This window comes from Misgurnus anguillicaudatus, chromosome 6, assembly GCF_027580225.2.
Source record: "Misgurnus anguillicaudatus chromosome 6, ASM2758022v2, whole genome shotgun sequence".
In the NCBI taxonomy this organism is placed as follows: domain Eukaryota; kingdom Metazoa; phylum Chordata; class Actinopteri; order Cypriniformes; family Cobitidae; genus Misgurnus; species Misgurnus anguillicaudatus.
The window spans coordinates 1,471,691-1,486,413 of record NC_073342.2 but is presented as its reverse complement, the minus strand read 5'-3'; positions in this window follow the sequence as shown (position 1 = coordinate 1,486,413).

Sequence of the window (14,723 nt, the reverse complement as noted above, 5' to 3'; positions counted from 1 at the left end):
CTTTGGAATTAATAAGAAACAATTATTCAGTCTAAAGAAATGAGAAGTAAAACGTGTATGTACTCCTCCAAATGGGCACACTTTGGACAAAGACCCCCGTCATTACAGTAAAATGTTTCCCCTACTTCCGGTCAAAGCCGCCATTTTGTGAAATGGGCACATAGGCGACGCTGGAGCATGCCGCCATTGTCTCTGTTCAACAAAACAATTGCGTTTATATATAGATCTATTCGATCTTTTTCCCCTGAATCAATCACCGAATACAAGGTACAACACGATGCCATCTGACCCTTCTCTCTGGTTTATGTTTGTAAGGAAAATAGAGGGCGAAATTCCATTTCAGTCAAACATTCCTTCGTGCCACCCTGCTTTTTTTCTTTGAACGACAAAAAACCCCGTGTGCTCCGCCTATACAATTCGTTTTCCTGTTTTTGATTATTTTATGCTTAAAACAAGCAAATAAATCTGCCTAAAGGGTAAGAAAAAAAGTCGTGAACTTTTCCCATAAATACTATTTCAAGAAAAACTGTCCTACCCCACTGGCCGATTTTTTGCTTGTTTAAATTCACTTCGATTGCATATATAAAAATATTGTCTACAAACTAGATCACCGGGCAGATGTTTATCTTTTTAGTATCCACCGAAGACACATGCGAACATGCATATGGGCCAAACTTTTCCACAATACACATTCGTTGTGTGCACGCGCCGTTGTCTTTGTTCAACGCGACAGCGTGCTCCGTCTAAATAATTTGACCCATTTTAACACGGGTTTGTTTCTCGTTGTTGTTTTTTTCTTTGAAAACAATCTATATAGCGCTTTCCACAATCGTTTTGGTGTTAGCTTTACGTGGAATAGAAACACACAAAAGTACTGAGCGAACGAGAAACATATTATAGAACGCGCAACATCATATAGATCACGGATTGGAAACCAAACTGGCAACCACGCACAAAAGAAGCAAACTCTGGTTTTAAACTCACCTTATTTGTGCCCGGAGAGCGCCCGAGTCGATAAATGGAGTGGACGGAGCAAGCCTCGCTTCCATTTCCGAAGGTCAAAAATCCATTTAAACTTGTAGTCCCCGGTGTCCACTTGATCTTATCCAAAAAGCCGACAACGATACCGCAATGGGAGCCGGAGAAGGCGCTGGCTGTCGGGATGGAGGTTAACGGGTCAGAGTTCTGGCACTGAAGGTCTGGGTCCATTCCTCACCGTGTGCATTTCACTCTATACGTGTAAAAAACATACAAATACATAAAATACATACAGAAACAGTTATCACTTACACAAAAAGAACATGAAGGTAAAGCTTCAGTTAATTTGCTTGCTGATTGCTTTTTGCATGCACATAAAAAAATGAACAAAACTGATATACTAAACAAAATAGGCCCTAAAATTGAGGAACACCAGTTGTATAGCTATTTTTTAAATATGAAATAAGACAATAAATTACAAATAACATTTGAATGCCTGCAGCTTGTTCATGTCCATTCCACAAAGAAAAACAGTGTGACCCTTCTATTTGGTTTCAAGTTTGAAAGTTTCGAACCTATGCAACACTCTTAAGACAAATGCTCCTAAAAATGTAACCACAGCAGAACCCGTTTTTTAGTACTATATGGAAACTTTTTATAAGGTTCTATAAAGAATCTTGCCTTGAAAAGTGCTCACCTCAATGGTGCTATAAAAAAAACATTAATTTATCAGCTGTCAGGAGTGACATTTTTGTTACTTATCCACTTTTTAATGTATAACACTTGATAAAGATTATTTATTGTCAATTCTCCGCATGTTTCAAGCATACAAAGCAATCGAAATACAAGGTGCATCAGCATTCAGTTAATATGCCACCTGGAGCTGGAATCAGCTTTCAGATGAGATCAGATGTGTTTCAACAGTAGGCACTTTTAAATCTAGATTAAAGACACATCGGTTTAACTTTGCATTTACTGAATGATTTAAAACAGTACGAATAAAACAGTATAAAGAAATACAACAGTATGATCGGTTTAACTTTGCATTTACTGAATGATTTAAAACAGTACGGATAAAACAGTATAAAAGAATACAACAGTATGATCGGTTTAACTTTGCATTTACTGAATGATTTAAAACAGTACGAATAAAACAGTATAAAGAAATACAACAGTATGATCGGTTTAACTTTGCATTTACTGAATGATTTAAAACAGTACGGATAAAACAGTATAAAAGAATACAACAGTATGAACCTGTAGCTGGAATCAGCTTTCAGATGAGATCAGATGTGTTTCAACAGTAGGCACTTTTAAATCTAGATTAAAAACACCATCGGTTTAACTTTGCATTTACTGAATGATTTAAAATAAAACAGTATAAAAGAATAAAACAGTATGAACCTTACCTGTTATAAAGGGAATGAAGCTTACGGTATGGTGCTTACCTGCAGAAATAAATAAAGTACAAAAAGAACACACAGAACTTCAATTTTCAACCTGTTTGTGATAACCACACAATCCCGTCACCTGGCTGTGGTCTTCATTTGGTGAACGGTTCTTCACTCATAATTGACCTATACAAGAAATAGAGAAGAATATTAAGCAATTCTGCTCTTACATTTAGATGTGCCCCAAGAACACAGACACACCGGCTCCAAAATGTTGAAACAGTACATTTCTGTTATTTTAATGTGGCAAATGTGTCAGCTTTAAAAGAATCATACATTACCTTTTAAACATGATGCGCACTGCATTAAATACCTTTACTTCCCGCATAAGCAAGCAATTTTCAAAATGCTTTAAAAGTAAATGGTGATTATTTTACTTGTTTACCTGTTTTTGACTACCATAGAATCCTGTCACCTGGATTCCAACCTATCATTTTCAGGCTTGTAAAGCAAATAATGAAATACATTATCATTGACTTCCATAGTAGGAAAATTTTTTTTGGAAGTATCGTGATAAATGATGAAGAAAACATTTTGAAAAATGATGGTTAGCACACAGTTGATGGTACCTATTAAATTTCATCATATTTTTTTATTCCTACTATGGAAGTCAATGGTCACTATCTGCTGTGGGTTTACCATCATTCCTCAAAATATCTTCTTTTGTGTTAATCAGAAAAAACGAACGCATACAGGTTTAAAACAACAGGAGGATGAGTAAATGATGACAGAATTATCATTATTATAAATTGAAATATTTTCTTACTGCAAGTCATTTAGGTAATCAAGAAAACACTTTACCCGTTGTCTTTGCAAGTTAAACAAATACAGCTTTGCTTCCAGGTCTGTCGACGTTGCTGTGGTTTTTCGACAGCTGTAGTATGAAGGGTAGCGAATGAATGAATACATTGCACAAAAAAAATCATTTTTAACTATGCAAATATCTAAAAAGTCTTAAAATAAGATGCATTATTTTGATGAGCAAAATGACATAAGAAAATAAGCCTAGCCTTTCGGGAGACAAAACATAAAATTTAAGTGAATTTGGGCTTAAAACAAGCAAATAAATCTGCCAAAGGGGTTAGAAACAAATCTAGATTTAAACACCTAATTCAAGAAAAATTGTCTTAGCCCATTGGCAGATTTGTTGGCTTGTTGTCTTGTATTTCTAAGCATTTTGTATTGCCCAACGTTGTCTAGGTTGTTTAATGGTTGTCATTTTTTTTAAAAGCTTTATAATTTATTAGTTTGGATGATTGCCATTCCTGAGAACCGCTTATATTGGAAGTAAAAGAATCATCTAAGCATTATTTTGTTGAATGTCTCTTAGACATGTAGCTGTTTGATTGTGGTTCTATTTACAGTTTTTTACGATTGCTTACACACTATAATTAAAATTTTCCCACAATTAGCAAAACCTAACACTCAAGGAGCAAAACACAAGGCTGGATTTGCACAACTGTAAGCACATTGTCAGCTTCACACTATTTGCAAAACCTTACACACAGTGATTTGCAAAACATTAAACACACTTGTATACATTAGACACAGAAGTCTATCAGGATGTCACTTTGCAATTCCAAAGCACTGACTGTCAAATGACCACACTTATGAGCCAATCTGTTAAACACAGCCATCAGGTGCACAAACACATGACTGCTAAATTGTACACACACCAATCAGGTTTAAGCACTATAAAAATGCAGCAGGTCCTGCATAAATTCATATGTATTGATGAGACAGCGTTCAAAATCACAAAAGCAAGAAGAAGAGGCAGAATTATCATTGGGCACCGGGCTATTATCAATGTCCCAGGGCAACGTGAAAGTATTTCACAGCATGCGGTTCTCCTCCATCATGCCAAAATGGGCCCTTAGAACACACCTCACATTCTCTCATTTTTGGACCCATTGCACCACATTGTCACAGCAAGTATGAAATGCACCAGATACAATACACTGTCATCTGGGACAATGTGTCATTCCACCACTCTGCTTTGGTCAAGAACTGGTTTCAACACCATCCACAGACAGTACTAAACCTTCCACCATACTCTCTGTTTCAAAACCCTATCGAAGAGTTTTTCTCAGCATGGCGGTGGAAGGTTTAGGATCTCCAGGCTCAGGTACCCCTCATTCAGGCCATGGAGGACGCCTGTGACCAAGTTGACACCGTAGCAGTGCAAGGATGGATTCAACATTTACAGTAAGACGGTTCTTACCGGGTTGTCTTGCTAATGAGGATATTGCTTGTGATGTTGATGGAATTCTCTGGCCAGATCCAGCTAGGCGAAGAGAGAATGTATAGTATCCCTGCTGAAAAAAACAGCATAGACCAGCAACATTCCCATGCGGGTCCATGCTGGTTTGGTGCTGGTTTAGCTGGTGGTCACCACCATACCAACACCAAAACACATTATATGCTGGTCTTGCTGGTATGACCAGCATGGGATGCTGGTGGTGGTATGCTGATGAACACCAGCTAAACCAGCACCAAACCAGCATGGACCAGCATGGGAATGGTCAGCACCAAAACCCAATTTGCTGGTATGCTGGTTTTTCAGCAGGGATGACCGTAGTATTTTCTTTACAATATTGTCAGTTTTTTAGATTATGTTTGTTGTTGTTGTTATTTACTGTAATTGTAACATGTACTCTATACAGTATTTTATATTTGTCTGTTGTTTGCTGAGCTAACAGTGTTATGCACACTACTGTAGTAGCATGAAAACTGGGACATGTTTTGTTGTGATTCTCCATGTTGACTGATTTGGGTATGGAGAGAAATCAATTATATTTATAGTTGCACTTTGTCTTTGTACTTCATTTGTAGTACTCTAATCAATAAGAATTAGACTTGCTAAAAGTGTTTTAGGTTAGCAGCAGCAGTGTGTAACTGGTTCAAAAAAAAATAATTCTTGTGAAATGTGTGTGTTTCTTATGGTAACAAAATATTGTTTTTATAAAGTTGTGTATAGTTTTGACAAAAGTGTTCCATTTTGCAAATGATCTGAAATGTTGTGCTACTTTGGTGAAGGGTTGTGTTAGTTGTGTGTAGTGTTTTGACAAACCGGGTCCTGTTTTCAAAATTGTGCTTAAGCAATCGTAAAAAACTGTAAAGTCATGGGATAAGTGTGTAGAGTTTTGAAAACTGTGTTCAAGCAATGAAAAACGAACTAGAGTTTGGTCCACATGAACTGCTGCTGTGCAGACTGTAGTTAGAGTTTTGCACATGTGACTCCAGTTGTGCCCAGTTGTGCCCACAGCTAAACTTCAAACTTATTTATACAGCACCTTTAAAAGCAACTGTGTTGCCCAAGGTGCTGCACAATACATAACAAGCCTAAATCACACCTCAAATACCAAACACTATTAAAGCAAAGTATAAACACATAAATACTAATGAAGAATAAAAAGAATAAAAACTATTTAAACTCAATAAAACATCTACAGACAGACCCAATAAAACCAACAATCACTCCATTTCAAAAGAAAATTTAGAATTTCTTCTAATTGTGATTTTATATTTAAAGACGAGTAGATGAGCTGTGGTGGATTTAGGCATAGGCGACATGGGCAGCTGCACACCACGGCATGGGGCACCCGTAACAAAAAATTAAATGCGCTCGCGGGTTTTTACCATTCATTTGCATGAGGCGTCATACATTTTATGTCAACATGGGCTCAATTAATCTACCGATGGATCTATGCAGCCCCACATGAAACTAAACTCATTTGAACACTCAGAACCGTAAAAAGGTGCAGGTTCATTACATAGCGCATAAATGGGAGATACAAAGATCAGGATAACTTCTAATTTAAAGGTGCTCTAAGCGAATTCACGCGTTTTAGACCATAAAACATTTTTTGTTAAATACAGCAAACATCTCCTCACTATCTGCTTGCTGTTTGTCCGCTGATCAAACTGTAAAAAAACGCAATCTCTGTAGACAGCCTAGGCTCCACAAACTGCAATAAAAACAAAGTGACCAAACCTACTACCAGAAACGATAACAAAGTGTACCAGCCAATAAATGACAAGAAGGATTTGGGGGTGTGGGTTGGGCGCGTTCATGAAAGCATGGAAGGAGGGGGAGGAGTTAGCTATGCTCTGTTTGTTTGAAAACAGCTCAAACATCAACAAAAAGTAACGTCACACAGATTCGCTTAGAGAGCATTTAATACATAAAAACATTATGGATGAGAATACAGGTCTTAGACATCAGGTGCCCAGGATAGGAGACAAGAAACGTGTAAAGGATAAAAGTACACTGGAGATAACTTAATAATATGCCCTTCAAAAATTTGGTCACGGGGCACTACGTTGTGTTAATCCAGGCCTGGTTATGTGGAGATAGTAATGACTGAGAAGACGAGGTTGGAGGAAGTTGTGTGCAATAGGCCCAGAGCATCAATGACAAATCAATACTGCCACTCCCTGTACAGTTCGAGCAATCGCGAAAGAAAACTGTTTCCTCCGTGTCATGTGTGTGTGTGTTTGTTTGTCACTTACCTCTGCCATGTGCTCGTTAGAGCGATTCAGTTCACCTGTGTGTTGATTGTCTCGTTCATCATTACATCTCCTCCATAAATACTCACATGACTTTCTGTTCCCTGCCAGATTCTTTCATTGTGTTCGGTCCTGTGTTGTTTGGGTTCTCGTGTCGTTTGGATTACAGTTCTCAGCTGGATGTGTATTGTCGTCGTCTTCGTGTGGATGTTCCGTGTTCAGTCTGGATTTCACCACTGCTCACCACACCACCAACGTCGCACAACATCAACTTCCACCGTAGTCTTCGCCACCATTGCCAGCAACATCAACACCGGACTGTGTCACTTCCGCATTGACTCTCAATACTCTCTCTTTGTTTATATTTAATAAACATTGTTTGACATTTCCCCTGCAGTTGTTTCCACTCCTTACGTGTCATTACAGCGAGCCCTGTAATGAGTGCTGACCCAGTGGTGGTTCTAAAGGCCAGGAGCAGAGATTTGAATTTGATGCGAGCTACTATAGGAAGACAATGTAACCTGACAAAGAGAGAAGTGATATGAGCCCTCTTCGGCTCTTTGAAGACCACTCTTGCCGCTGCTGATTGTGCAGTCTGGGAGTCCAGCCAGTAACGCATTGCCATAGTGCAGTCTGGATAGGACAAGAGCCGGGACTAGGACTTGTGTAGCATGCTCAGATAGGAAAGGTCAAATTTTTCTAATGTTGTAGAGGATGAATCTACAGGAGCGGGTGGGGATCTGGAACATGCTTTGTGAAACTGAGCTGATCATCAATGACCACTCCCAGATTGTTGGCTGTCCTCGGAGGCGTAATGATTGAAGAACCTATTTTGAATGGAAAGATTATGATGAATCTTAGGGTCAGACGACATGACAAGCAGTTCTCTCTTTGCAAGGTTCAGCCTGGAGAAGATGATCCTGCATCCAGAGTAAGATGTCACTCAGGCATGCTGAGATGTGGGCAGAAACCATTAGATCATCGGGTTGGAATGGCAAGTGGAAGTGCGTGTCATTGGCATAGCAGTGGTAGGAAAAGCCATGTTTCCGAATTGCAGAACACAGGGATGTCATGTATATAGAAAAGAGCAGCGGTCCAAGCACTTAGCCTTAAGGTCCCGCAGTATTAAGATGTTGGGGTTCAGAGACATCACCTCTCCAGGATATTCTAAATGGTCTGCCTGACAGGTAAGACTAGAACCATAGTAGCAATATGTGATGGCTACTGTTACGCGACAAGTAACAAGTAAAGTGTTACTGTAATTCCAATACTTTTAGCGGTAACGAGCATGATACAAAGCAGTTACAATGACTGAAATTTAAATGCAAGTTTACTCGCATGAAAATTTAACACTTGCAGACAAGACATTTCTGATCTAACATCGCAGGACCGTGGTGGGCGGCGCAGTGAATCATTAAACTTCATCATGGCCGACAGTGTGTATAGAATGAACATGAACAATCAAAACAGGAAAACATATGTTTGTTTAAAAATTGTGTCTCAAGCCCATCGTTCTGTTTGTAAATGATCTTTGCCAAGCAATCCCAGTATTACATCAACTTGCATTTGTAGTCCACAAAAGTAATAAATCTGAGAAATATTAATGTATTCTCAGATGTTTACATCGGCTTTCATGGAAGAGAATGAAAAGAGCGATTGTTGACTTCCAGTAAAATATGCACCCTGTGCTGTACAACCGTGTTAAAACTCCATTTTATGTGTGAGTGCGCATTTAGTTTCAGTTTTGGTTTCACTCGCTCCATATCCGACAAAACAATCCACTCGCTCTGTGTCTGACAAAACAAAACATCTGATTAAATATCTTCCTTTAATCTTGTTTATCATTTAAATCAAACAATATATGATCTTAAATATCACGGATGCGGTAAAGAAAACTGTGCGACTCCACTGTATTCCAAAAAGCGAACTACCTGCAGGCTTCACAGTCCCCAAATTCTTAAAGAGACAGTACACAATTTTAACACATGATATACAGGGTGTGCAGAATTATTAGGCAAGTTGTATTTTTGAGGATTACTTTCGTTATTGTACAACTACAAAGCTCTTGATCAATTCAAAATGTTAACAAACCCTCAAACCTGAACACCAAAGAGGTTTTTTTTACCTTAAAATAACGCTTCCAAAACAGTTTCAGTCGTTCATCCACTCTAAACAGGGTGAACAGCACTTTCACATTCGCTTTGCAGCCCTCTATCGGCCAAAACCACACTGAAGAAGTTTCCAACCGTCGGGTAGCGTTCCTGTAGTCCGAGTGAATACTACAAAAACTTGCTTTACGGCAGACCTACAATCCAATCAGAGCCAGCTATGCCTCAGTATTTATGACAGTGGGTAATGGACAATTACGCTTCTAACCTGTAGGGGGAGCAAAGAGCCAAAACTCTTTGGTGTTGCTTTAAGTAGTAAAAGTGAAATTTTGTCTTTCTTAAGAGAATATTTCTATGTACATCATTATTAGGCAACTATTAGTGTGCAGAATTATTAGGCAACTAAATGAAAAACAAAGATTTTACCATCTCACTTGTTTTTTCACCTGTTAAAGTGAGAATAATAAACAAACTCTACATTTACAAAACAATTAATAAAACAATAAAAAAAAAAAAAATATATATATATATATATATATATATAAACTCAGTGACCAATATAGCCACCCTTCTTTTCGATAACAGTCACAAAGCTTCCATTCACGAATTCAGTCAGTTTCTTGATCTGGTCTGAACTAGAGCCCGACCGATTTATCGTTTTGCCGATTTTATCGGCCGATATGAGCATGTCGCAGATATATCTGTATCGGCGTATAAGCTGCAGATATGCGCCGATATGAAATAAACGTTTGTTACAGAACACATTAAATGCATTTGAAAGATGTAAGTACTTGTTTGTCCAGCAGAGTGCGCCATACTGGTTGCTAATGGTGACCCAGGTCACTCACTGTAGTGACACCATTCAATCCCCCACCCCCTTCCCTTCAGTCAGTCAGTCTCTCAGTTCAGGTGGCATGAAAGCGGTCACGCAGTGTCTTCTTCACAACATTTTTACACCTGGTATTAAGACGCGCTTTGGTCGATTGGATTATAAATGGACAAGAGAGACGCAATCCCGCTTACATTTGGTGTTTTTAATCCGTCTCTTTGTCGACTTGCGAGTTAAAACGCAAGCGGGAGAAATGACGCGAGACGGAGAAATGACACGTTTAAACTACGCGCAGCCGTGCACTTATATATCACTATATGAGATTACTGCTGCTTGTGTTGTTAGTTAACACGCTCATTTCAGAGCAATTGATTCAATAAGCTCGCGCAACTCTATACCCTTGCTAAATAAAAGAGGCGGAGCGAAGACGCTTTATTTTTATAAAAGTCTAAAGTTTGCACGGAACCCTGGGTTTGTGTTATAAAAACGTTGAGCACAACATTAAACAGAGTGTACATTAGAATGTGCTCCGTCAAGCATTGTCTTCGTAACTGTGAGTGGCTAACTAATTTGTGAAGTACACAACTTACTGTAAAGCTAATAATCAATGACTTCATAAGTTTCTCTTTATAACGTTATTCTTGTCAAAACTGCAAATGATGCAAGTTTTATGTATTTTGTTCTCTTTGTGTTTTAAAGTTATTTATAATAAGTCAAGTTTACTGTTTAGTGCACTGATATCCAACTAATTTTGGATAATAAAGTTTATTGTTAACTTCTTGCCTATAGTACATATCTTTGTCACATCAATATAAGTGTTGGATCACCACATTTGTGAGTGATCATTGCATTGCATTGTATTTATTCATATACAGTATATTATGTTAAAGTATATAGTGTATTCTATGTACAGTACTGTAGTATAATATACTGTAGTATATACTGAACTATAATATACACATAAAGATATCGGCCGATATATCGTTATCGGCCTTTTTTACTCCCTAATATCTGTATCGGCATCGGCCCAAAAAAACGCATATCGGTCGGGCTCTAGTCTGAACCAACATTTTGTGCAGCCACAACCACAGCCTCCCAGACACTGTACGGTTTACCTTCACTGTAAATGTCCTGCTTAAGAAGGGATCAAAAGGTCTCAATAGGGTTTAAGTCAGGTGAAGAAGGTGGCCATGTCATTAGTTTTTCATCTCTAAGGCCTTTACTGGCCAGTCATGCAGTGGAGTACTTTGATGCATGTGATGAAGCGTTGTCTTACATAAAAAATTGTCTTCTTGAAAGATGCAGATTTTTTCCTGTACCACTGCTTGAAGAAAGTGTCTTCTAAAAATTGTAGTAGGTCTGAGAGTTGTTTTTTATTTCCATTTTCAAACCAAAAAGGTCCAACAAGCTCATCTTTAATAATACTAGTCTGTACCTGCCTGCCTGTAATGTAGAAGACACTTTCTTCAAGCAGTGGTACAGGAAAAAGTTTGCATCTTTCAAGAACTTTTAATCCCTTCGTAAGCAGGACATTTACAGTGAAGGTAAACCGTACACCTCTCTGAACAGCGTCTGGGAGGCTGTGGTTGTGGCTGCACAAAATGTTGGTTCAGACCAGATCAAGAAACTGACTGAATCCGTGAATGGAAGCCTTGTGACTGTTATCGAAAAGAAGGGTGGCTATATTGGTCACTGAGTTTATATATATATATATATATATATATATATATATATATAGCCACAACCACAGCCTCCCAGACGCTGTTCAGACGCTGTAATATATATATATATATATATATATATTATTGTTTTATTAAATTTTTTTGTAAATGTAGAGTTTGTTTATTATTCTCACTTTAACAGTTGAAAAAAAAACAAGTGAGATGGTAAAAACTTTGTTTTTCATTTAGTTGCCTAATAATTCTGCACACTAATAGTTGCCTAATAATGATGTACATCGAAATATTCTCTTAAGAAAGCCAAAATTTCACTTTTACTATTTAAATGTTCAGGTTTGAGGGTTTGTTAACATTTTGAATTGACCAAGAGCACTGTAGTTGTACAATAACAAAAGTAATCCTCAAAAATACAACTTGCCTAATAATTCTGCACTCCCTGTATTATCAATGTAAATATACAGAATATTTGTCTAAATGGTATAAATGAAATACATAAATAAAGTAAGCTTACATATTAAGATAATTTCTAACAAAAAAAATTCAAAGGCTGAATCTAAAGCAAAATAGGCTCCTACAGTATGTGATATATTACGTGTCTGATAGTATCTGATAGTCTTACGTGTAAAATAGCCCATCCATATAAGAAACTTTAATGCAGTACATAACCCAACTAACTAAAAGAGTGATACCCACTGTGGCCCACAGACTATCATTTAATTGTTTGACTGCGACTGTTCATATTTACATTTAAAAAGCAGACATAAAAGTAATTTAAAAGTTAAAAAATTACTTTTCATATACATTAACTGGTAGAGTAATTCAATTACTTTTAAAATTAATAACTAGTAACTGTAAATAATTACTAATTTTCAGTAATTGCCCAACACTGGCAGATGTCAGGGATGGTGGTGGATGAACCCAAGTGCAGACAGCTATCAACTCAAAAGACTTTTTATTATAGAACAAAAAACTCAATCGAGGGGGTAAACAAGGCAAGACTGAAATAATAGCAAACATGACAAAACTAAAGAGACTTCTGATGTACAGCATACACATACAAATACAATGATCCGGCAAAGACAAGAGACACAATGGCATTTAAATAGGGGAACTAACTAGGGGACAATAACAAACAGGTGAGGAATCATACATAATAGGAAACAGGAGGGTAAGGATAAAACTAAAGACAGGAGAGCACGTGCCACACATAACACATAGGTCACGTGACTCCACACAAACACAGAACAAGTATACGGGGGTGTCAGGATCCCGGCACCAGAAACAAGACTAAATACACTTAATAACATTCGGGATCCTGACACTACCCCTCCCTTAAGGGATGCCACATGGCATCCCAACACAACAGTACATAACATTAAACAATAAACAAAGTCTAACGGCCAGAAGGCCGACAGTGCCCAATGTCCGGACCCCCGAAAACAGGAAGCGGGACAGACAGTCTCCGCCCAGGAAGTGGGCCCGGAACCCAGCACTGCTCGGCCCGCCGACCCCGAACAGGAACAGGACCTGCCGTACAGGAACGCTCACGGGGCTCACTGACTAGTGAGAATCTCGGAGCTTGCTGGCCAACCCTCTGTCGCGGGGCTCGCTGAACAGAGCTCCATCGCGGCGACACTCCGACGTACAAACACTCCCACGGGATCCGCCGACCAGGAAATTCCCGCGAATCTCACCATCCCGGCAATTATCCGAGGGGCTCACCGTCCAGCCCACTCCAGGTGCGCTCGTCGACCCGGATCCGTCCTGCGGAGCTCCCTGAACATGAACACCCCCTCGAAGTTCGTCGATCAGTAGCCTTACCGTAGACGCCACCGATCAGGAACACACCCGCGGGGCTCACTGCACGGCCACAGGAACAACGACTCCACAGACAATGGCAGGATGGGTCAGGACTGGACAGACATCAGGACGAGGCAGGACTGGACGGACAGGAACACTCGACGGAGACGAACTGAACAAGGTAACAAAACCAAAACAGAGCTGTCTGCTGGGTTCAAGAATGGCCGGATCATTCTGTCTGTATTTGTATGTGTATGTGATACCATCGTCAGGAGTCCGTCTAGTTTTGTCATGCCTGTTATTATTTCATTCTTGCCTTGTTTACCCCCTCGAGGGAGTTTTTGTTCAATAATAAAAGTCTTTTGAGTTGAGAGCTGTCTGCACTTGGGTTCATCCACCACCAACCCTGACAGTAGAGATGATATGGAGGCTGCTCATGCCTGCCTTAGGGCTTCAATTACTGAGAGCATGCAGTCTCGATGGAGTGACCACTCTTGAAGCCAGAGATGTTTTGTTTTATTTTTTTACTGATGTTAAAGTGATGTTTCATAACTTTTAATGTTAAAAAATTACTCTTATGCAACTGTTTTTTGTTTGCACTGATATAATAACCTAAATATTTAATTTCACAGCTTTGTACTTTAAATTGTTTAACTATTTCTGAAGTCAAAATTTCTGTTTTGCCACTGTTCATTTTATAAGCTGAATTTTTTGAAAATTGACCCATTATATTGATTACACTCGGAATTGAAATATCCACATTGCTTAAGAACAACAACATATTGTCAGCAAATAATTAATATTCATTTTACCTAAATTGATACCAGTTATGTTATCTGTCTGTTTTATGTTCTCAACCAAGGGTTCGATAGCCATTGCGAACAGTGCTGGGGATTATGGGCAACCTTGAGCAGTACCAAATATTATATATATTTCTATCTTAACTCTGAAGTAAATGTCCTTTTTCCTTTAACTGGATTTTTTTCTCGTGTTTATTTCATGTTGTAGAAATGTTTTGTAGTATTCAAATAAATGGTTGTTTTTTATATCATATTTAATTTTGTAATAAATACATTAACCTCCACATACATGGACATCACATTTTTTGTTGTTGTTGTTTGCACCATAACACTTAATTCTGTGTAACTGGAACCTGTTGTACACAAAGTGGACAATTAGACTGCTTCATGTTCAAACAAAAATATTTGGTTATTATATTTATTAGTTCTTCATAACCACCAAATACCTGGACGAAATCTGAAAAAATACAAACCAAATCTCGGGTCTTAGGAGGTTAAAGCTAATCAGCATATGCATGTGTTGCCTGAATCACATATTCATATTTTCAAAATGAAAAAATGCAAAATGA